At 47.3% G+C, this 25426-nt stretch overlaps 1 protein-coding gene across 1 annotated transcript in view; it reads right to left on the bottom strand.

The window, feature by feature from the left end:
• The window catches only part of RNFT2 (ring finger protein, transmembrane 2), a 58573-nt gene that overhangs the window by 16112 nt on the left and 17035 nt on the right, over window positions 1–25426 (bottom strand). The window lies entirely within an intron of this gene.

The raw sequence follows: 25426 nt of genomic DNA, 5'->3' as shown, positions 1-25426 counted from the left end.
CTGTCATACAGAGTGAAATAAGTCAGAAAGAGAAAAACAAATACTGTATGCTAACACATATATATGGAATCTAACAAAACAAAACAAATGGTTCTGAAGAACCTAGGGGCAGGACAGGAATAAAGACGCAGGCGTAGAGAATGGACTTGAGGATGGGGGAGGGGGAAGGGTAAGCTGGGATGAAATGAGAGAGTGGCATTGACATATATACGCTACCAAATGTAAAACAGACAGCTAGTGGGAAGGGGCCGCACAGCACAGGGAGACCAGATCAGTGCTTTGTGACCACCTAGTGGGGTGGGATAAGGAGGGTGGGAGGGAGACGCAATAGGGAGGGGATATGGGGATATATGTATACATATAGCTGATTCACTTTGTTATACAGCAGAAACTAACACAACAATGTAAAGCAATTATACTCCAATAAAGATGTTAAAAAATAAATAATAAATAAATAAATAAAAGGAGGGAAAAAAAAACAAGGTGTGACATACCATACTATTAAATGTTGGCTATTATTATTATCACTACTACTTGCTGCCTGTTAAAGGAAGCTCATTTTGGACTAAGGGCTAAGGAGAGATAAGTCATAGCCATCCTGGGTGCTGACTGTCCCATAAGGCAAGTCTCTTGGGTGGGTCTGATGTGTGGATGGCTGGTGATGTTTGCCAGTGCTTCTCAAGGCTGGCTTGTTGGGTTAGCACTCCAAGACCCTGTGCCAAAAAGCCAGCCACACTGCCACGAGGAGAGCGATACCTGTGCTTCTTTCTAGAATGTTCTTTGAAGAATACAAATCTGATCATTGCGGACCCCTGCTTATAACCCTCCCTGGCTCCCCACTACCCCCAGGGCAAAGGCTAAACTACTTACCAAGCCCTCTCGACCTGGCCGTCTACAGTGGAGCCATAGGGCACTATGGAGGCTCCATGCATGTGCCACATTCTGGGGAAAATTTGTCACCTTGATCGTGACTACTACATAGGGATACTGTAAGCATCTAAATCAGCATTCCTCCAAGTGTGGTCCAGGACGCTGAGGGTCCCCAAAACCCTTCCAGAAGGTCTGTGAAGTCAAAACTATTTTCATCGTAATTCTCAGACATTAACTGACATTTTTATTCTCTAACAAGTATACAGTTGAGTTTTTCCTGAGGCTATATGACATGATTTGCAACAAATGAGAATGCAAGTATCTTCTATCAAGCCAGATATTAATTTATAAAAGTGTAAAAACAAGTCCCTTTTCTCATTAATTAAAAAATAGTTATGTCTCTTTAAAATGTTATTTATTTTAACACATAATGGGTTGATTATTATTTTAAGTTAATTAGTGAGTACTGTAAAAAGTTCTTGGTTTTAATTTCAATTGTGGTGAATTGATTTTAATTTCTATTATGGTTACATGGGTCATAGCAATAACCCATGTAAGCAAGTTCTTTAGGGTCTTCAATACTTTCTAAAAGTGTAAAGAGGCCCTAAGTCTAAAATGTTTGCAAATCCCTGAGAAGCATGTGGAATAGCGTAAGTATTCAATAATTTTGACTATTATTATTTTTTTTAAGAAAGCTTTTTTTTTTTCCTTTTTTTGCGGTACGCGGGCCTCTCACTGTTGTGGCCTATCCCGTTGCGGAGCACAGGCTCCGGACACGCAGGCTCAGCAGCCACGGCTCACGAGCCTAGCTGCTCCGTGGCATGTGGGATCATTCCCGGACCGGGGCACGAACCCGTGTCCCCTGCATCGGCAGGCGGACTCTCAACCACTGTGCCACCAGGGAAGCCCGAAAGCATTTTATTTTTAAAAATTTATTTTTATTTAAAAAAATTTTTATTTTGTGTTGAAGCATAGTTGATTAACAATGTTGTGTTAGTTTCAGGTGTATAGTTTCAGGTGTATAGTAAAGTGATTCAGTTATACATATATATGTATCTATTTTTTTCAAATTCTTTTCCCATTTAGGTTATTAAGAATATCAAGCAGTGTCCCTGTGCTACTCAGTAGGTCCTTGTTGGTTATCTATTTTATATTATTATTATTATCTATTTCTTTGATAGGCTGTGAGCTTCATGAATGCAGAGAACCATATCTTGTTCACCATCTTTCCCCTATGCTTAGTCAGGGTGTGTCCCTAGTTGCTGTCAGCTTACATTCTTTCTCTCCTTCTTCCTTAGCACTAGAGTCCTCAGTATTTTAGCTGGATGATATCTTAAACAGAGACTACATCTCCCAGCTTCTCTTGCAACCGGTGCCATTTTAGTGGCACTTCAGTGGCACTAAGCTATAGTAGAAGTGTCATGTGACAACTTCAGAGAAACTTTCACCTTATTCTTCCCCCTGTCCTCCTTCCTGCTATCTGGAACTTAGATGTGATGGCTAGTGCTCTAGCTGCCATCTTGGACTATGAGGAGGAGTCCCACACCCTAGGATTGGTGAAGTAGTAACCTGGAAGGTGTCACACTACCAGGTTTGGACTGCTTACCTTTGGACTTTACATGGGAAGAAATAAACCCTTCTTAAATTTAAGCAATTATTATTTTTGCTGTTACTGGCTTACCCAATTCTAACTAATGCAAAGGATTTGGCACTGAGTAGGTGATCAAAAAATGTTTTTTGAGTGAATGAATGAACAAATGAACAGGTGGGCTAAATGACCTTGTAGTTCAAATAGCTAGGTTTTCCACAGGTGTGGCTCATAGAGAACCCTGATGCCAAAGGTGCTAGGAAGCAAGGGTCGGTGTATAAGGAAGGGTTTATAAAAAAGATGAGGCTAGGAGAGAGGAAAAGGGGCTGTCTAGTGACTGCTGGGTTCAGCACAGAACACCATGAGAAAGGTATGCAGTGTAGAAGAAAGGACGATGACTTGGCTCTTACTACGTGCTAGGCACCTACTCTCTGCACAACACTGAGAGGTAGGTGCTATTAATGCTCCCATTTCACAGATAAGGAAAGTGAGAAGGAGAGGATAGCCCCAGGGGACACAGCTAATAGAAAGTTCTGGACACCTACCTGGTAGGAAAGATGGCCACTAGTAGCCCCAGGCCAACACTCTCACAGCTTAACTCCAACAGAGAGAGAGAGGGGCCTTGTTTCTCCGGCGGGGTGGGGGGGAGGGGGCATTTGCCAACCAGGACAGCGAGCCTTGGATGGATTGGTCAGATGGGGCAGGGGGTGCGCGGGGCGCCGTGACTGACAGCCGCATCAGGACCACAGGGAGAGGGAGAGGCGGTTCCCCACAGAGAGGGGTGTCAGGAAAAGAGGCCGGAAAGCTTCTCCGAGTTCTGGGCCAAAGGGACTCCTCATTGCAGAGCCCTCCCCTAATGTGGGGAAAATAAGCAGGAACTGCGTCCAGCTTCCCGGGTGCTTTCCCTCGTTTGCTTTTCTTGCCCTGAACCGCTGGTTAGCTCCCGGCCGCCACAGGGGGCAGGGCCACGCTTCCGAAGTGGGCGGGCTGGGCCCGCGCAAAGAGCTGAAAACAAAGACTTCTTTTCTTGGGAAGGCGGCCTGCAGGTCTGTTATGACTGCAGGCTGCACGGGGGACCGCGGCTGAAAGAGCCCTTCAGAATAGAACAGCCGCAACATCGACCCGCTGAGGAGCAGGCGGGCCCGTCTAGGACTTCTCAGACTTGAGAAGGCTTGGCGGGTGGGGAAAAGCTTGGTAACTGACCTCAGAACAACGGCCAGGAGTGCTGGGGGCAACAGGTGTTGAGGGCACTGGGACTAGAAGAAAGGCTAGAGAGAAATGTAGGGGGTGGGGGAGGAGAGGGACACCGGAGAGGAGCTAGGGGATGTGGGCAAAAGAAGAGAGGGGAGAAATGACAGAGTTAGAGGACAGAAGGAAAAGGGCACCCAGGAGTGAGAGACCAGGCAAAGAGGGGGCCAAGGAGGAGAAAGTAATCTCATTATTAAGCACCTACCATGGGCCAGGAATTGTGCATCAAATGCTCCCCTGGTGGGGTAGTTATGACCCAGTCCCATTTCTCAGATGAGAAAGCTCAACATAGGCACGGGAGGCAGGAAAAAATCGTGGGAGACTGAGCTAATGAGATAAGTACAAGGGGAAAGAGACAAGAAACTAGCAGCAAAAGAGAAGAACTAGGGCCAGTTAACAGGTGAGAAAACAGAGGCTCTAAGAGGTTGTCCAAGTGCTAGACAGGGGTAGAGCCAGGTTTAAATCCAGTCTGACTTCCTGTCTCGTGCCATTTCGTGCTTTGAGTGCTATGAGGAGCGAAGAAAGGTAGACTCTAGTAGGAGTTAAAGTGAGATGTGGGGAGAGAGAAAGAAAAGATACAAGGTGTGTGGGAGGGTGGAGAACTGAAGAGGGAGGATAAGATTCAGGATAATGGGCACCTTGGCAGGGGTACTGACCAGAGCGGAAACGAAGGAGCCTTTCGGGTGCTGGAAATGTTTTATATCTGTGCTGCCCAATACAGTACAGATAGTACTGTAGTAGTCACATGTGTCTATTGAGCACTTCAAATGTGGTTAAATCTGCACTGAGATGTACTGAAAGTATGGAATACACAGGAAATTTCAAAGTCTTAGAAAAACAAAAAAAGTAAAATAGCTCATTAAAATTTTTTATATTGATGACATGTTTAAGTGATAATAGTTTGGACATTCTGGGATAAATAAAATATATTATTAGAATTAATGTTACTTGTTCCTTTTTGCTTGCTTAATGTGACTACTTGAAAACTGTAAATTGCTTATGTGGCTCGTATTATATTTCTATTGGAGAGCGCTGGTGATATCTTGACACATATGGATATACATGTACATATTTTACATATGGATACATACATATGTAAAAACTCATCGAGCTTGTATACTTATAATTAGATCACTTTACAATATGCAATTTATGCCTCAATAAATAAAAAAGGAAAGAAGAGTGAGCCAGGTTGGGTACAGGCTGAGAGCGCGGCAGGTGGGAGGCGGGGTCGGAGGGGGCGGGGCCAGAGGCAGGCGGCCGCACGTTACCTGGCAACGGGCACTGCAGGTGACGTCACCGGCCAGCGGCCCGTCAGTCCCCCTCCGGGTTGGGCGGGCGGGCCAGGCCTCCTGCCTCCTCCTCCCCCTGGCCCCGATGAGATCACCGCAACGGGCGGCAGGCTGTCCCCGCGCTACCAACAAATCGACTCCTCGGCGAGAGCCAGCATCTCATGATCTCATGGTCCCGCGGGACGGCGCCGGGCGATGAGGTCACAGCCCCGCGACCCGGGCCTGCCCGGGTCTGCGCACCGGCTCCGGGCCGGGACCTCTGGGCGCCCAGCATCAGTACCAAGCAAGCCCCCAGCCCCCGGCTCTTCAGCCTTCAGGGACAAAGGAGGTGGCTGTTTGCGAAAGGCAAAGCTGCCCTCTCCACTCTTTTGCTGCATCTTTCCCCGCCCACTTTATTTGAACATTTCACCCCTCAGGCCACGTGTCTATCAGGGAGTGACCGCACCAGCTCTCCAGGACTTGAGGTCAGGCGCAGTGCGAGGCGACTTGCACGCATGATTTCACAGCCGCCCAGTGAAAGAAGTTCTATTCTTAGCTGTCTGACAGTCTAGGGAACTGAAGGCTCAGAGGGGTAAAGGCCCTGCCCCAGGTTACCCAGCTAGGAAAGGGTGGCTCTCCCTTTCCTCTCCCTTGCTGCACCCCAAACCTCTGCTCCTTTGTCCCAGTTCCTCCTTGCTCTGGTGGAAACAGTGATCATGGCCACGCTTGCTGGGTGTCCATGATGTGCTGGGCACTTTATATTAAAAGTCACTGCTCCACATGCCAAACCCACAGGAGAGGTATATTATGGACTAGTTTGTGGATGAGAACCAGAAGGCTTAGAGGGGTGAAATGACTTGTGGCAGAGCTAGGGTTTGATTCTACAGCACAGTCTTTGTATTACTGTATACCACATTCCCCAGCAAAAGATGGAGCTTTCCTGTTGACAGCGGACAATATACCCTCTCACCTCTCTCCCTCCCTCCTGGGGTCAGCCATCAAAGGAAGTCAAAGAGGGGCCAGTGAGACCCTCTTAGAGGGCGTCCCAACTCCTTTGCCAGCAGCAGGTTTTCCATCACCTACTGCTCACTAACACAGCTACTCATTCAATCTCCAGCAATATTCACTGCTCAGGTCAACAGGGAGGGAGGGGGATGACATTTACTGGGTGGCTGAGCCAGACACTGAGTCACGGCCATTACCAAGAGCAGAGCTGTGAGAGGGTCATTTCCAGCTTCAGTCTGCAGATGAGAAAACCGAATTTGTTTTTTTGAATGAAGTTTTATTTTACCATTAGTTTTTGGCCGTGCCGCACTGCTTGCAGGATCTTAGTTCCCCAGCCAGGGATCGAACCTGTGGCCCCTGCAGTGGAAGTGCAAAGTCCTAACCACTGGACTGCCATGGAATTCCCCTGAATTTATTTTAACTAAAGGCAGATAGATGGCAAGGAAGTACAAGTCTCAGCTCCAATATCATTTCCACAGAGAAAGGCCTTCCCATCTTCCCAAATCCTCCATGAATTCTGTGTTTATTTTCTTCTTAGTGCTTATTACACTTTGTAGCTTTATGTTTGTGTGTTTGTTTAATGGTGATCTCCCCAACTCAATGAAAGCAGGGACCCTGTCTGTTTCATCCACCACTGCATCCCCACACCTATGTAGTGCCTGTCATACAACAGACACTCAAGAAATGTTTTTAGAGTGGGTGCAAAGAACTGTTAGCTCAGACTGGTGGGTAGTGCTGATATTCAAACCAAGGCTCATTTGAGCATAAGGCATGGGCTTATTTTGTACTTTCTAGGAAGTCCAAGCCTCTTTGTACATGTGCTTTATTCACAGCAAAGTCCCTTTAGTGCTCACTCACAGCCTATTAATTGTAAGTTTACTCACGGTACTGACAAGCTTGGTGTTCTGGTTTCCCAGCCAGCAGTGTCCTTGCTTGGTAACAGAGAGGAGAGGGCAGGAGGAGGAAGTTGGTAGGAAATTAGGTGTGGAAGGGAGGAAGTTATACATGCTTATGCCTGCTCGGATCTTTACTAATAGCTCAGCAAGGAAGGAGACATAAAAACTACAGAGAAGCAGACACAAGGAAAATGAGGGAGTGGTAACCACAAAACTCTGTGGTTTCTTATGTGCGAAGGGAGGAAAGGAGATGGATGGAACCCAGGGGGTAGGCACAGGGAGTTTCTAAGCCACAATTAATTTTCTGCTTTTTAAGCTGGATACATGAGTACTTATTGTTTACAGACATACAGAACACATTGTTTCTTGTTAAAAGAAAGAAATACTATGCACCGTGTTCTTTCATAGAATGGAAGATATATTTGAAGTGTGATGCATGTAGTATATTGTTTAAGAGATCTGTAATACTGCTCTTCTAAGCCTTAGAATCTAAGGTACTTTAAGCTGCATGAATCTCTGTGTTCTAAAGGTGAGTAAGATGAAGGCCGTTCACAGAGTAGGAAGGAAGCTTGTTTCCCATACAGAAAATGTGTATGTTTCTTACAAGCTAGGTGAACGAAGTTTTGTACAGATTGTTTTTTCAATGTATGGAACTTGTACACAGGATTTGGAGTAGCCAGTGAAATGTTTGAAAAACCTGCAAACCTACTTTTTCCAAAGTTTAACTGAAAGCTGTATGAAACTGTGTTCAAAGCCCAAATAAGAGTGAAAGCCTTTCAGACTGCATGGAAAGGCTTGTTTCCCATTTAGTAAATGTATGTGTCTCTCATAAGCTAGACGAAAGAAGTTTGTGTGTGTGTGTGTGTGTGTGTGTGTGTGTGTGTGTGTGTGTATACACCTTACACATGTTATCTTAAAAAAACCCACAAGCAGAACATTTGCTTGCTTGCTTTTTAAACTGACTATAACAACCCCGTAAGGCAGGGGGCAAATTAGTACCCCCAATTTCCTAGAAGGTACAAAATAAACCCCAGCTTTATGCTCAAATGAACCTGGGTTTGCCCACTAGCCTGAACCACCAAATCTTGGGAGAAACTGAGGCTCGGTGTCAGAGAAGGTTGTCATTTTGCCTAAGGTCACAGAGCTAATAAGTGGCAGAGGTGGGATTTGAATCCAGGTCTGTCTGATGTCAGCATGGATGCTCTTACCCACCACTACATCCTACCTTCTGATAACTAGAGACTTGTTATTAAAGACCAGAGCCGGTGAAAACACCTGCTACCATCTCCCTCCGACCTCCAATTTCCTACATTGGTCCTCTCTCTGCTCTTCTGGCTTCCATGCCAATGGCTGGGATTGGCCTCTGTGCTGTGGCCCCAGGGGCCAACTGACAGAGAGCCCTTGGGGCTGGGCTGAGGCCACATAGGAGTCTCTAGGCTGTGAGGAGAAATCTGCCCCTCAACAGCAGCAGTCAGGCGCCCAACTTCATTGGCTCTGGTTCGCCTGATTTAAAAGCCTCCGCCCCATGAACAGGAAGGGCCCAGGCCACGTGTCCCAGCAACACGCATATCAGGAGCTTCCTTACAAACAGGGCCCTGCTTCTTGGGACCCAGGAGAGGCCTAATTATAAGGTGTTGATGATTAAGCCCGAAGTGGCCTGGGACCCTGTTAGCTGCAGAAAGGCGGCCTCTTCCCTCTGTCCCAGTCCCAGGTGGATGGATGTGCTTATCTGTCCCCATGTCAGCTATAATCTTAGGCACAAATGCTCTGGGCCACAACTTCCCAAGCCTGTCTATCTCCTAAAGCACTGGGGGTTGGGTGCATGGGGAGAGGGAGGCCACGATGGGCAGAAGGTGCCTCCTTCCTGGTGGTCTAGAGATCATGACAGGAACTAGACAGACATGGGACCCAACTGCAGGTCTGTCCCTTTTCTGGGAGGGTGATTTTGCCCAAGTTACAGCACCTCTCTAGGCCTCAGTTTTCTATAAAGTGCGGGAGGTAGTACAGGCTGAGTAATGGCTCCCCCGATATGCCCACATCCTAATCCCTAGAACCTGTGAATGTTACCTTGCATGGCAAAAGAAATTTTGTGCATGTGCAGATGTGATTTAGTTTTAAGGATTTTGAAAAGGGGAGGTTATCCTGGATTATCAGGGGTGGGGTGGGGGCAATGCCATTACAAAGGTCCTTATCTGGGAGGATGGAGGGTCAGAGTGAAGGAAGCAGAGGTTGGAGAGATGTGCTTTGAAGACAGAGGAAGGGGCCACAAGCCAAGGATCACAGGCAGCTTCCAGAAGCTGGAAGAGGCAAAGGAACAGATTCTCCCCTAGAGCCTCCAGACGTAACCAGCCCTACGAACACTTTGACTTTAGCCCCATGAGACTGAGTCTGGACTTCTAACCTCCAGAGCTGTAAGAGAATAAATTATGTTGTTTTAAGCCGCTAAGTTTTTGGTAATTGTTACAGTAGCAAGAGGAAACTAATACACCCTGTATTAGTTCCCACTGTCATGAGGATAGTGTCAGGACCAAATGGTCAGAGAATCTTAGTTTAAGGCCTCTCCCTGAAGGGTTGGATCTAGGGCAGGATGGGAGGAGGTCAGAAATCACGCTTGGGGCTGGGAGTGGCGTCTGGTGCTGTGGTCCCCTACTGCCTCTCTGACTGTATCTCCTATGACCAGGACTGGCTACCTAATTTGCAATGCTCGGTGGAAAATGAAAATGCTGGGCCTCTTGTTTAAAAAAAAGTTCAGAATTTCAAGACGGTGACAGCAGATCATTAAAACAAGTGTGGGGCCCTTCTGCACAGGTCGCACACCCATGAGTCTGGTCCTGCTCTGCATTCTGCTCCACCCGTACTGACCTGCTGCTCCTTGAACTTGCTAAGCATTCTTCCACCTCAGGGCTTTTGCACATGCTGTTTCCCTTGCCCAGATATCGGCATGGCATATTCTCTTGCTCCTTTCAAGTCTTGGCACGAATGTCACCTTCCCAGTGAGGCCTCCCTAGCTACCCTATCTAAAAGAGCATCCACCACCACGACACTCCTGGTTTTACTTTTCTCTACCCGATATATGGCTTATTTATTTCAGCCGTTTGTTTACGTAAGCCCCTTGAAAGCAGATACTGTGTTTATTCACTGCTTTATACCTAGGACCTGGTATAGGGCCTGGCACAGAGTAGGTGCTCAAAAAAATACTGGTTCAACGAATGAATGGGTGGATGGATGGGTGTAAAGAGACTAGGATGGTGCTTGGCACGTAGTACGTGTGCTGTGATTGGCTTTTGCAATGACAATTCTTATCCTCATTTGTTCCTAGGTAATAACAGGGGTAGGGGTGGTGTCATGCCTTCCAGGGCCCCCTTTCCTCTGCTTACCTTGTATTTTCAGTAAATAGTATATTGTGGCTACAGTGATAATAAATTACTGAGCTGCAGTGATTAGACGGCTTCATTCGTAAGCATAATCTTGTTTACTCTTCACACCAGTATGATTACCATCCTCATTTTACAGATGAGGAAACTGAGGCTTGGAGATGTCTACTGACTCACCCAAGGTCCCATGGCTAATAAGTGGAGCAACTGAGATGGAGCCTGCTTGTTTGATTCCAAGTCCAGGAGACCCACTCAATTCACCGCGCACTCAGTTTGCCTTTGCAACATTCTCATTAACTAATTACTTAGTCAATGTCTGTGTTTTTGAGTGCCTACTACATGCCAGACACCATACTAGGGAAAAAATGAAACGTATGGGAGACCTGGTCCCTGGTCTCACGAAGCTTGCAGTCTAGCTGGGGAGACAAGCCAGCAGTCACAACGGCACACGATGAATACGTGGGAGCACAAAGGGGAGTGGTCCAGGCCCACCTGGGGCCAGGGAGACAGTCTTCCCAGCAGAGGGAACAGCCACTGCAAAGGCCTGGAGGTGAGAGAACAGGAGCAATCATGGGGGTGGGGGGAGGGACCAAGAGAAGTTCAAAACATCTGGCAAGTGACGGATGGGATGTTAGGTTGGAGAGAGAGGCAAGGAACAGGCAGGTGCGCTGAAAAGGACTCCAGTGCGCTGAAACCATGGGGATGATGATGGTTCCCCCTCTTCAAATAAGAGCAGCCCTGGACACAGAAGGTGGCTGCAGGGAAGCCTCCGCCTCACCTAGCGTGGGGACAAGTCTGCTCTGGGTAATACCAAGCCCCAGAGGCCTGCAGCAACCCGGTCAAGTTCATCAAGGAACAGAGCACTCTCCCCTCCCCTCCTCAGCCATCCCGCTGCCCCTGCTGCCATCACTCAGCACGTATTTATGCAGGGACGAAATGTGCCAGGGACCTTGAACAAGGACACGGCAGAGAATAAGTCTCTGTGATCCGGGTGCCTCTCCCTCTGCCCTGTCCTTGTTCTTTTGTGTGTATCTCCCTCCCTGTCTCTGTCGGCCCCTTGAAGGCAGGACCAGCTCTTATCCTCACAGCAAAGATTTTGCAGGCACTGAAAACTCTGTGCTAAGCCTTCTAAATCCATGAGCTCATTCTCTCCTCACCGGGCTCCTCTCTGACATGGGTAATATCGTCTATTAGCCCCATACACAGAGGAGGCAGTGGAAGCTCAAAGCCCTCAGGTACACAGCTAGTGGCAAAGCCAGATTCAAAGCCAGGCTGTTCCAAGACCCAGCCAGGGTAGGAAGTGTAACATTTCTTTCCTTCTCTGGCCCATTCAAGGTCTGACCTTGGCACTCCTAAGCCCTGAGGAGAAGAGGCAGGGGTCCGTCAAGCCTTAGTGGGCTCTCAGCCGCTGGGCAGTAGGCCTGGTGTTTACCTCCAATCTCTAAGCTCCAGCAGAGTCCTGACCCGTGGGTGCCACAGGGGAGAACACACAAAAAGAGAAACATATACACACGTATTGAGAACCTACTACGTGTCAGGAGTTGCTGAAATCACCTCCACCTGCGTTGTCTCAATTTATTTTTTAGCTTATCTCAAATCTCCCCTAAAACCTGAGGAAAACAGCATTATCTCTTTTACAGATGGGGAAACTCAGGCACGGAGCAGGGAGGTGACTGGCCAGACGTGATACTGATGGAAATGGCAGAACTAGGGTTCCAACTGGGATTCACCTCCCTCAAGAGCCCAAGGTCTTTCCAAATGACTCTGGAATGTTTTTGGACAAGCTGGAAGCTGAGAAGTGGAAGTGGTGGGCTCCTCGGACCAAATCTCAGCTCTAAACTCCTTTCTTGCCCCTGGGGGTACCTGGAGGAGATGTGAGAGCAGGGCAGCCCTACCCACAGCAGTGGAAGCCAACCCCAGAAAACCAGCAGAGCGGCGGCCCCCCCAGCGCGACTCCAGGCCCCCACCCGGAGGGAGGGAGGAGGTAAAGGGGATGCCTCCGAGGCCACCTCAGGGAGTCTGGCTGCCTCCCTCATCATTTAGCTGCAGAAGAGCAAAATAATCACCACTTAGCTGGCTAATTAATCCCCGCAGCACCCCAGAGCAGGGGTTGCTCCTGCATAGCCATAATGTGGTGTAGAAAGGTACAGGGTGGGCCTCCCTGCTCGCCCTGAATGCAAATTCACACCAGCCATTTGCATAACTCATCTGTTCGTTTGAGAGTCACTACACACCTACCACACATCGCCTCATCACGAGCACGGTAGACGTCACCCCTGCCCTCCTGGAGCTTAGAGTCTGGTAGGGAGGAGATATTCAACAGTTACCTGGGAAAATGCATTCGCCAAACTGCTTTCCATTTTGGTACCGTGGCTCTGGCTGTCCCCTCTCCCTGGCCCGCCCTTTTGGTTTGCTTTTGCCTGGCTAACTACTACCCATCCTTTAAAACTCAGTTCCAAGGTCACCTTATCAAAAAAGACTCTGCTGGGGGCTGGTTTAGGTACCATCTCTGTTTTCCAAGAGGGCTCTGCTTCCCTGCCTATCACCCCATCAGACTGTGAGCTCTGAGGTTGAAAGTGCTAGGTCTGGGTAGCTCCCGTGCCTAGCAGGGTGCCTGGCACTCTGTTGATGGCTAATAAATACTTGTAGAATGAATATATGAGAGGACAAATCATGTGATCTGGAAGCAGCAACTTTTGGGCCTTGGTTTCCTCACGTGTAGAATAAGAAGGTCTTTCTGGGTCTAACAGTCTGTGAACAGGAGGGCAGGAGTATAGCCCAGCCTCTGAGGGATTGGGGGGGCTTCTGGAATGTCCAAACTGGGCATTAATCATGGTGGTTTGCCCCCTGCCAAAGCCACAAGCACGCCAAAGCCTCTGAATCCCTCCAGCCTCTGCCAAGGGAAGTGGTGTATATGTTAAAGTTCTCTCTGCCTGCAAGGAACTGAAACTGACTCTGACCCACCAAAGCCAAAAGGGACTCCGGAAGGATTCTGGGTTCTCTCAGGCTTCAAGGGAGTGCCGGATCACCAGGCCACCTCACAGCCAAAGTGGAAAAACCTCTCCTCTTGACCGGTGTTTTTCCAACTTTCCCATGCACACGAACTACCTGGGGATCTGGTTAAAACACAGACTGATTCATGACACTGCTCCCAAGTGTTGAGTGAATGAATGTAACCAGCCTCTGTGTTCCTCTTTCCCTGGAAGGGCACTGGATGGGTCCTGCTCGGGCCAGGTGCCTGCCCCAAATTTCCAGCGGTGGGCCGGGCACCAACAACAGCCACTGTAGAGGCGCCAACAACAGCCACGGCCCCAGCCCTGTTCCCAAGTATCCAGTTATTCCCAGAGAAGCGTGGGCCTAGGGATGGGCCGGCCACCCTAAGACGGGTTGACTACCGCTGCGCGAGCCGCACCAGCTCCCTGCGTACCCAGTGACCATCTGAGCTGGTGAAAGGTATCATCTTTCAACCTGGAAAGTGATTTCCAAGGGCCCAGTGCTAGGGGGGCAGGTGGAGGGGAGTTTAAATAGCAGCTGTGCTCCTAATTTCCCCAGGAGGAGGCCTGGCCGCCCCTCCTCCATGTTGGGTGTTTGCCATTAAAAACAGACAGTATCATTTGGTTCAATAGAAAATGAATTAAAGGGAATTAAACGGCGGGGGCCATGCGACAAGCCCTGTCCCCCACTGTCTGAAGCCGTTTTTCATCTTCCCCAGTGGGGAGCACCAGCTTGGGGGGTGTGGAGCTGAGCAGGGCTAGATAGATAAACAAATAACGCAAAAGACCCCCCTCCCTCCCAGGGGCGGAGGCTGGGGTGCGGGAAGTCCTGGGTGCCCGCTTGGGCCCTGTCCGTCTTGTGTCCCTTGGAGGCAGAATGTAGCCCTTGAGAGTCTCCCAGGGAACGGAGGGAAGGGAAACAAATAAGAACAAGAAATGATACACAGGCCTCTGAGACAGAAGGCGGGTCAGGCTGGCTGAGGGAGGAGATTATGGACCAGAGGGGCTGGGAGAGGGGGACTCCGGCACCTGGATGGTAGGGGGCGAGTCTGGCTGTCCCTCAGCTACGCGAAGCAAGGCTGCTGCGGCCATCCGAGCTGGGGTAAGTGAGTCAGGAGGGCAGGGGTGGGGAAAGATGGGCAGAGAGGGCTGGGGAGCGGTTAAGAGTGGGGGTCCTGGAACTAGACTGCCTGAGTTGAAATCCTAGCCCTGCCACTTACCAGCTATGTGCCCTTGGCAAGTCACCCTCTCTGTGCCTCCGTTTCCACATCTGCAAATTGGGAGTAATAAATATCTATCTCATAGGGTTGTTGCGATGATTAAATTAGTTCATGCCTATGAAGCATTTAGAACAGCACTAAGCACACTGGCTACTTGTTACTGCTATATCTTATTATCACAGAATATTGATTATGTTATTACTGTTGGTCCCTGGGGGCATCTCCCTTGGCATCTGAAGACCTAGCCATAAGCCATAGCTCTGCCCCACAGACTTGCTGTATGACCCTGGGTAAGTGAACACACCTTGCTGAGTCTCGGGTTCCTCATCTACAAACCAGGAACAATCATCCTGGGACAGAGGGTGCTGGTGCCTCCCAAGGTCCGTTCTTCCCTTCCTCCTTCAAAATAAGAATCCTGATTTTTGCTTAAGTCTACTGGCACCCAGCTGCAAGAAGATGCTCCCCAGCTCCCATGCAGTGATCGTGCCTGAGTGGTGGCCAATGAGATGTAAGTGAAAGTGACAGGAGCAATTTCCAGGAATTGGAAATGCTCACCAATGAAGGGAGAGGAACACTAGTGACAGCTGATGCAAAAACCCCATGTAAGATGGTAGCATGCAGAATCCAGAAGCATATAAAAAAGATAATCTATTATGACCACATGGGGTTTGTTCTAAGAAAACAGGGCTTAATAGGAAACCTACTAATGCCATTCTTCGTATTAACAGATCTAAGGAGAAAAATCACATGATTTTTGATCAAATTCAACAATCAGTTTTTACTTTCAAAATTTTAATAAACTGGACTTTATGGATAATTCCTTGACACAATAAAGCATTGGCCTCAGTCCCAAAGTCTATATCTTGTTTTATGGGGGATTGTGATGGTTAGTTTAATGTTTCAATTTAGGCTATGGTATCTAGTTATGCAGTCAAACACTGATCTAGATGTTGCTGTGAAGGTATTTTGTAAGTCTGAGAAACATCTACAATCAGCTGACTTTAAGAAGATTCTCCTCAATAGTCTTGAGGAGACTGTCCCTGCTGTGTCCCTTGGAGGCAGAATGTAGCCCTTGGGCCTCATCCAAACAGCTGAGAAGCCACAGAGCTCTGCAGAGGTCAGAATGTTCCACTTTCTTTAACAAGGAAGAACTGAAGGTAAAGGCTTAGGCTTCATCTTTTGTGCTGACATTGATTGGTAGAGGCTGTCTGGATTGCTGCACTGAGAAAGCTGTATCTGGGTAAAGCAGGGTCATGATTGTTTAGTGATTCCTGACACAAGCACAGGTTGGCAAATGGTACCTCCTAGGGTGTTTGCCATCTCCGGATTCAGCGCTGCTCTAGGGATTAGTGGGCACCTGCGCTACAAACGTCAAGCAGAGCAAAGAAAGGACAAATCCTAGGGTTGTGTGTGAACATCTGATGCTTTGGGGTAAAACTAAAATTAGCCTCCTGATTTCAAAGAGTTAAGTTGGCCAAATTCACTTCTGATGGCTTCCAGCACAGACCCCTGGCCACATTTCACTCCTTGGGGTCTTCTATTTCCCAAAGTATCTGTGTGCTGCAGAATACTGAGTCCCCCACTCAGACAAAACTTTCCTGCAAAGGCCAAACTAGAAGGAATTAGGAATGCAAATGAATTCAAACTCCTGACCAGGGTTAGCAACATTTTTCTTAAAGGGCCAGATGGTAAATAGATTAGGCTTTGTGGGCCACAGAGATTGTCACCACTACTCAACCCTGCCATTGTAGCATGAAAGCAGCCACAGACAATACATGAATGAGCATGACTATGTTCCAATAAATCTTTATTTATAAAAACAAGCACTGGGTCCATAAGTTGTAGTCTATCTCTGAAGTAGGTTTTGCAGCATATTGTGCTCCTTAATACAAGGTTCCATGGTTAATAAGTTGAGAAAATGTCAGGGAAAACAAAGTGAAACAATTTTCTTGGCTGCAGGACTTCTCAGAGCCTTTACTGTGGCAAGTGGAGGATAAAGTTTAAAGCATTTCCCAAAGTCCTCTGACCATGGAACACCTTTTAACAAAATGCCTATCAACATCTCCCCAAGGCCCCAGAATCATAGTTTAGTAAATGGTATTTTCTTCCATCTGCTTTTGGTTAGATTCTGACTTTCTTGCTCTCCTTGAACTATAAATGGGTAACTGCAAATGCTCTCTACTTTCTTTAGAATAACAGTACCTAATAAACAACAAGGATTTACTGTATAGCACAGGGAACTATATTCAATATCTTATAATTAACTATAATGGAAAGAATGAAAAATGGATATATACATATATATGTATAACCAAATCACTTTGCTGTACACCTGAAACTAACACAATACTGTAAATCAATTATACTAAAAAAAAACAAAGCATAACTAACCAGCCATCATTTGACTTGTGTTATCTTAATCCTCACAACAATGCTGTGAGTCCTAATATTCCCATTTTAAGGATGGGGAAACTGAGGCTCAGTGAGGTTAATCAGGGTCCCAGAGGGTGAATATCTTACGGGCCTAATCTAATCACATGAGCCCTTTAAAAGCAGAAGGGGAAGTCAGGGAGATGTGAAGCACATTCTGGCTTGAAGATAGAGGAGGCCACGTGAACACACCAGAATGTGGTTTCTGGGAGGCGACAGTGACCCCTGGCCAACAGCCAGCAAGAAAGCGGGGATCTCAGTCCTACAACCACACAGAACTGAACTCTGCCAACCTGAATAAGCCTGAAAGTCAGTTCTCCTCAAGAACCTTCAGTAGGAGCCCAGCCTAGCTGACACTTTAATTTTGACCTTACGTGACCCTACACAGACAACACGGGCAAGCCCACCTGGCTTTTGACCTACAGAACTGTGAACTAATAAACGGGCGTGTCTTTCAGCCACTGAGCTGGTGGTAATTTGACAGGCAGCAATTGAAAACTAACACGGGTCCATACTATTGTGATCTCATTTTATAGACGAGGAAGTGAAAGCCCGCAGAGGTGAAGGAACCCGCAGGGTGACACAGCTGGTAAATGGCAAAGGGTTTCTCAAACAGGAGTTGAACCCAGGCAGTCTGGCTTTTTACTGTTACGCTGTGTTTTACATATGTATTTGTCTGCAACAATCTCCAACATAGATGGTTAAGTTAAAAAAAAAGCAAGGTGGGAGCTGTGTATAGAATATTACTGTTTGATTACATGAAGATGAATAGGGAGAATATATACATGGGTCTGCTTGTATATGTGCATGGTAGCTATGAAAAGAGACAAGGATGATATGATTATTTCCCGGGGAGGGGGAAATGGGTATCTGGGGGCAGGACAGGGAAGGAGAGTTTTCACCATATATTGTTTTTGGTGTTTTGACTTCTGAACCCTGTGATTGTATAACGCATTAAAAAAATGAAGTATCCTCAATAATGAGAGGAATGGGGAATACTTGGGAGACATATGAATAGGTGGAAAAACACTCTCAAAAGGGCCCAGTACTGTAGGTAAACTGGTTTGTGGGTATATTAATTTGCTAGGGCTGTCATAACAAAGTACCACAGACTGGGGGGCTTATACAACAGAAATTAATTTTCTTACAGTTCTGGAGACTAGCAGTCTGAGAGCAGGGTGTAAGTCCCTTCTGGGAGCTGTAAGGGAAATATCTGCTCCACGCCTCACTCCTTGGCTTACAGATGACTGTTATCTCCCTGTGTCTTTACGTGGTCTTCCCTGTGTGGTGTGACTGTGTCCTAATTTTCTTTTTATAAGGACACCAGTCATATTAGATTAGGTCCCACCCTAATGACTTCACTTTGACTTAATTACCTGTTTAAAGACTCTTTCTCCAAATATAGCCACATTCTGATGCACTACGGGGTTAGGCCTTCAACATATGAATTTTTGTGGGGGACACAATTCAGCCCATAAAACGAACATTTAATCCAGGGTTTCTCAACCTTGGCACTACTGACATTTGGGACTGGGTAATTCTTGGTCTCAGGGGACTGTCCTGTGCACTGTAGGATGTTTAGCAGCATCATTGGTCTCTACCCATTAAATACCAGCACCACCCCCCATCCCATTATGACAATCAAAAATGTCTCCAGAAATGGCCAAACATCCCCCTAGCTGGGAACCACTGCTTTAACCCCTTCTAGCCCTGCTGTGTGGGAAGCTGCAGCAAGTACAACCGGCTCCTCCAGAAGTTCTGCACTTTTATACACAGAATGATCTACTGTGAGAACCACAGCTGAGACCTAGCAAACTCAGACCTGCCCTGGTGGAGACCTGCCTCTGCTCAGGAGGGGAGGGGAGAGAGAGAGGAATGACTGACCCCCAGGAGAGAACATGACTCAATCAATGGGAAACCACTTTGAGAGCAAAAGTGCTGGGTTCAGGGCCCAGGAAAGAGAGGGATTTTAATGGCACAAAAAGCCTCATGAATCCTCTTGGCTCTCACACCCAAGACAACCACCTTTCTTGCTCTTGTCTGCTTCCCCCTGTACTTAAGAGACGAACCATTGGGGCTGAAAGCTCGTGGAATTGCGTCCTGTGGAAACCTCTCATCCAGGGGCTGGCTGTGCAGGCTGCACTAGGGGTCAGCTAAGATGATTTCAGACATGGGAAGGGCTTCCTCCTTCCCGTTCTTATGGGAAAAGACAGGAAGGTGGTCACATGCTGTGTTTTTTGGAGAAACAGGTCAGCTAAACGTTTCCTTGTTTCTGATACAGCTGGTCCTAGTATCCACTCAGCAACTGGATACCCAGCATTCTACCTTCTGATAACCTTAATGGGATAAAAACAACCATTTAAGAGATGAGGAAGCCAAGGGCTCCAAAGAGTGAGGTCACCTGTCCAAGGTCACATAGGTAGTAAGTCCAAGAACCAGGATTTGAACCCAGTTTTGCTGACTCAAGGCCAGTTTTCTTCCTGCTGTGCAGTGTTTACTCATGACACACCCGCTACTGAGAGTTTTTAGAGAAGTAGCTGCTTTTATATTTCTCCATCTGAAAAATGGGCAGAATGGCAGCTGCCTGCTACCTATGCTAGTGAGAGGTTGAACGAACCCTGGCCTAAGAATGTTCTAGAACAATGCTGTCCACCGGAATGTTCTCCATCTGCTTTGCTCAACACTGTGGCTATAGAGCAGTGCAACGGAGAGACTGAATTTTAAATTTAATTAATTTAAATGTAAATAGTCACTGTGGCTTGTGGCTATCATACTGGACAGTGCATTTCTAGAATCTTTAGGCAAGAGGATTTCATTTTAACAAAAGGAAGGAGCAAAGTGGACAAGTCAAGTTTTAAATTATCACTACTATTAATGCTAGGAGTTGGAGCGTCAAGAAAATTTTCCAGGACAAGAAAATTTGCTTTCTTAACTAGGTTCAGGTTAGGTTAAAACAAAAGTTTCACTCGCAGAGAATCAGGGAGTACACAAAGGTGAGGAGGGCGTCTTACTCGTTTTTATATTCTCAGGGCCTAGCATTGCCTTTGTAAGCAAATAAGTCCCAAATAATGTCCACTGGATCGAGGAGAGAAAGGGGATGTGTCTGAGAAGAACTCTACGTGGTGGGGTAGCAGCAGGCCTAGTTTTAACCCCCTAACAGGAAATGAACACGAGGCTCTTCATTCAGCCCGTAATATCCATGTGTCAAGACAGACCTAACAGTCCTTGTTCTTATGAGTCTATACTTGAATCGTGGGGACAGAAAATAAACGCAAGACAATCCAATCATTTCAGATATTGGCACACGCGAGGAGGGAAATAAAATGGTGATGGGGTAATGCAAACTGGGGACCACCACTCTGAACAGGGCGGTCAGGGAGGCGACAGAGTCTCAGAGGAAGTGACACTTGAATGATGGGAAGGGGACAGCCGTGGGAACATAGAGAAAAACCTCCCCAGGCGGAGGGAGCAGTAAGTGCGAAGGGCCTGAGAAGGAAGGTGCTGGCTGGTCCAGGGTGAGCCAAGGGAGAGGACAAGTCCTGGGTGATGAGGTTGGAGAAGTGGGTAGGAGCCTGATCAGGCAGGGCCAAGATGTATGAACTGTATAAGTTATCTGGATTTATGATGACAAGTGGCTGCTCTAGACACCCGGCCAGTGTGATGGTTTGGGACTGAGGTTATAGATCGGTGGCCGTCATTGTTAACCCACCCCCTTCTTGGCCGGCCAATGAGCATGGCTGTCCTGGGAGGCCCAGGTATGAGAAGATCCCGGACAGACCCTCTGGTGTCCAGAGGCACGTGGGAATCAGCGGCTCACCCAGCCTCACACATCAGGGACCGTGGGGCCATCAAGCAAACCCAAATACCAGAAGCCCTTCCAATATAATTATAATATTAAAAACCAACCCACCCTCTCAGTGGATGGCATGGAGGCGCAGGAAAGAGCATCTGTGCTGTGAGCCATTAGGGGTCCCTGACAGATGTGCTCCTCTCCCCCCTCCCCCACCAGCTGCAAATGAAGACCCATCCTTTTCTTCTGCCCGGACAAGGATTGATGAGGATTCGGGAGAGCACTCAGACAGGCAAGGAAAGGCTGTGAACCTTTTCCAAGCCTGCAATTTATCTTGAGGAGACTATTCACATCACTTTTTACAGGCTGGATTATGCTCTGACCTGGCACATTAATCTCGCCGAATAAAATAATAATAATCAGAAAAAGGGAGCTGGACAGTTGCCAGGGAGGCATTAATAACTGTCGCTCACACCTCGGGGGTGCAGGGAAGGGGTGCCACCTCCCATCCCCGCCCCCTGGCCCCCAGCGGTGCCCGTCGAAAGGGAAGGAAGTGAGGTAGGCATTGCCCGAACTTGGGGGAATTTTATAGAGATGGTGTATGGGGACATCGCTCCTCAGTCAACTCTGATGAATTTTCCAAGCACATCCAGAGAACTTCCGTGGGAGGGAGTGTGGTCTAGTAACTCCCTCCCAGAGCAGGGGTTCTGGAATCAGACTGCCTGAGTTCAAATCCCCACTCAGCCACTCATACACTGTGTGACCTTGGGCTACTTCTTAACCTCTCACTGCGTTTGTGTTTTCCTCTGGAAAACAGGGATAAAACCAGCAACTGCTGGGAGTGTAAAATGGTGTAGCTGCTGTGGGAAACAGTTTGGTGGTTCCTCAAAAAGTTAAAAATAGAATTACCATATGACCCAGCCATTCCACTCCTAAGTATTTACCCAGAAAAACTGTGTTCAAACAGATACTTCTACACAAATGTTCAAAGCACTGCTATTCCCAATAGCTAAAAAGTGGAAGCAATCCAAATGTCCATCAATGGATGAATGGATAAACAGAGGGTGGTCTATCCACACAATGGAATATTATTCAGCCATTAAAATGGAATGAAGTGCTGATTTCTGCTACAATGTGGATAAATCTTGAAAATACGATGCTAAGTGAAATAAGCCAGACACAAAAGGTCACATAATGTATGATTCCATTTATATGAAATGCCCAGAATAGGTAAATCCATAGAGGTAGAAAGCAGATTGGTGGTGGCCAGAGGGAAGGGGGAGTGACTGAATGGGTACGGGGTTTCCTTTTGGGGTGATGAAAATCTCTTAGGACTAGATAGAGGTGATGGTTGCACAGAACCGTAAATGTACTGAATGGCACTGAATTGTATACTTTAAAATGATTGCTGGGACTTCCCTGGTGGTCCGGTGGAAGACTCCACGCTCCCAATGCCGGAGGCCCGGGTTCGACCCCTGGTCAGGGAGCTAAGATCCCACATACCACAACTAAGTCCGTGCACCACAACTAGAGAAGCCCACAGGCCACAATGAAGACCCAGCACAGCCTCAATAAATAAACAAACAGACAAATAAATAAATAAATGTCAGTTCCTGAAGACCCACCGAAGCCAAAATAAACAAATAAATGTCAGTTCTAATTCATAAAAATAAAATAAAATAAAATAAAATAAAATGATTGCTGGTTAATTTTATGTTATGTGAATTTTACCTCAATTTTTAAAAAACCCACAAAACAACAGCACTTGCCTTGTGAGACAGATGTCAGAGGGAAAAGGGTTAGAGCAGGGCCTGGCCCACGTGAAGGGCTGACTCCACATCAGCTGTTCCTATTGCCATCAGCGTTGTTACTCTGAGGTTTGCAATCTCTGGCAGGTTATTTAACTCAGTTTCTGCTCTGTGCAGAGAGATATCAACAGTACCTACCTCCCAGGATTGCTAAGATTAAACAAGACGATGTCTTCAGTAGACTATAAACTCCATGAGTATGTAAATTTTTGTCTACTTTGTACTTTGATACTGATGTATCCCTGTGCCTAGAACAGTGCCTAGCACACCTCTGGCATTTAGTAACTATTTCTTGAACAAATGGCAGTGCTTAACACACTGCCTGACTCCTGGTAATTGTTCAGCAAGGTTTACTTGCATTTATTACTATTGGTCTGGTTGCTGCATTTCTTTGAAGGTTTGCTGCATGTTCCTTTCTAGCACAGGGAAGTGAGTACTACTTTGCCTTGTAGATTTTGGTGTCTTCATGACAGAGGTATCTGGACACCTACCATATATGAGAGGTTTGAGCTGAGCTGACAATGGAGTCTAAGCTCTCACTGAGGTTACAAGAGGAGGTGATGAGAGTTAGTGTAGCTGTCTAGACTATCAACTCATCCACTCACCCGTCCATCTACCAACCTGTCTGTCCATCCTTCTAAATATCCATCTACCCATCTAAATATCCATCCATCCATCCATCCATCCATCCAAGTACCCATCCATCATCTATCCAAATATCCATCCATCCATCTACCCATCCATCTATCCACACAATCACTGGACTATCCATCTGTCCACATATCCACCAACTTTCCCATCTAGCCATCCAATGCATCCATCTACCTATATATCCATTCACCCATCCATCTACCCACCCAAACATATATACATATATACAATGAATGCTTCCGAGTGCATATCAGATGCTGGTGATCCATCAACAAAGAAACCAGATGCATTCATTTCCTGCTGTCACAGAGGTTACAGTCGAGCAGAGCAGGCAGACAATTAAACAAGCAATTACACTCAGGGTGGTGAGTGCTAGAACAGGGGAAGTACAGGATGCTGTGAGAGTCCCCAGTAGGGGCACCATACCTCACCTGAAGGGGCAGGGGAGGTTTCTAAGAGGCTGTGATCTGCAGGAGGAGCAGGAGGTGGTTAAGACACAAGAAAGGAAAAGGGTCTTTGAGGTAGAAGGGCAGCACACAGCTGACTCTGGAAGCTGTAAGGGTTAGTTACTCAGTCTCAGTTTTCTCATCTGGAAAATGGGGTTAGAACATCTACCACATGTCAGATTGGCACTAGTTGGTGTATGGAAGGAAATGAAAGAAGAAGGGTCTGGCTGAAGCACAGGGAACAGAGGGAAGAGGGGCAGGAGAGAGTGAGAGGAAGACTAAGGATGCTGGATAGGCAGGTGGGCTGCAAAGCCTCACCTGCTTCCTCTCCAGGCAATGACAACCCACCCCTCATTTCACCCACATACATAAAGTCTTTTTATGTTTGCAGCATCTCAAACGGGGTTTTGTAAACATCTCAATTTTCTAAGGGAAGAAACATGTTCAGGCACACGTAGTGACTCACCCAAGGCCCCGTGGCTGGAAAGTGGCAGGGTCAGGAATGGCCCAGGAATTCTGACATCCATTCAGTGCTGGGCAGATGATCTCCTGACGTGGCCATGGCCTTGGGAGTTGGAAGATGTGAATTCTGATTCTATAACTGACCAGCTGGGTGTTTTTTGGACAAAATATCTCACCCCTCTTTCAGCCACAGTACAGGGTAAGTGAAAAAATGGCCACCCAAAGATACCAGGTCCCAAACCCTGGAAGCTGTGAATGTGACCTCATCTGGAAAAAGGGTATTTGAAGACACAATTAAGTTAAGGCTCTTGGCACGGGGAGAGTATCCTGGATTGTCTGGGTGGGGCCCAAATGCAGTCACATGTATCTGTATGAGACAGATAGAAGGAGACGTCATACACAGCAGAGGCCAGGTGACCGCAGAGGCAGACTGGAGTGATGCTGCCATGAGCTAAGGAATGCTGCCAGCTACCAGAAGCTGGAAGACGCAAGGAAGGATCCTCCCCTAACATCCAGCACCCCCACACACACCTCTGACACCTAGATTTCATTTCAGTGACACTGATTTTGGACTTCTGACCTCCAGGACTGTGAGAGAACAAATTTCTATTGTTTTCAGCCCCAGGCATGTGGTTATTTATTATAGCAGCCACAGGAAATGAATACAGCGGGCCCTCTGTATCCGTAGGTTCCTCGTCTGTGGATTCAACCAATCTCACATAGAAAATCTGAGGATGCGGAACCGCAGATGTGAAGGACCAAATGTAAGGGACTTGAGCGTCCATGGATTTTGGTATCCGAGGAAGATCTTGGAACCAATCCCTCGCAGATACCGAGGGATGACGGTACTCAGCTTTTCATCTAGAAAGTGGTGATAATAATCTCTCTCTCACTCAGAGGGGTGTTGAGAGCCTTATATGAGTCAAGACATGGGAAAGAATCTAGCAAGAACCAGAATGCACTAGGCAATGAGTAACCATTCTCTGTTTTCCTTATCTTTCTCCCATACCCACTGCGAGGTACAGCTTGGGCCCTGAAGCTGAAGCCCTGGGCTGGAGTCCCAACTCTACCACTTAATAGCTGTCTGCCTGCTCAACCTTCCGTCTCCTCCTCGTGAATGACAGGAACTGTACCTCCCTGAGAGGAATAGCAAGAGGCTACGTAAGGTAATTCATACATGAAGTGCTCTTAGAACAGTCTCAGGTACACAGTCGGTGCTCAATAACTGCGAGCCATTATTATTCCAGGCAGTCAGTGCGGAGCCAGCTTCCTCACATGCCTGGATTCACGTCTCCTGCCTTCAACCAAGTGCCACAACTGCTATGAAGGAAAAGGTTCGGGGCATCTAGAACCCAAGGGGCACTGAACCCAAGG

This window comes from Phocoena phocoena, chromosome 13, assembly GCF_963924675.1.
Source record: "Phocoena phocoena chromosome 13, mPhoPho1.1, whole genome shotgun sequence".
In the NCBI taxonomy this organism is placed as follows: domain Eukaryota; kingdom Metazoa; phylum Chordata; class Mammalia; order Artiodactyla; family Phocoenidae; genus Phocoena; species Phocoena phocoena.
The sequence above is the reverse complement of the archived record's forward strand: the minus strand, read 5'-3'. Positions and strand labels throughout refer to the sequence as shown.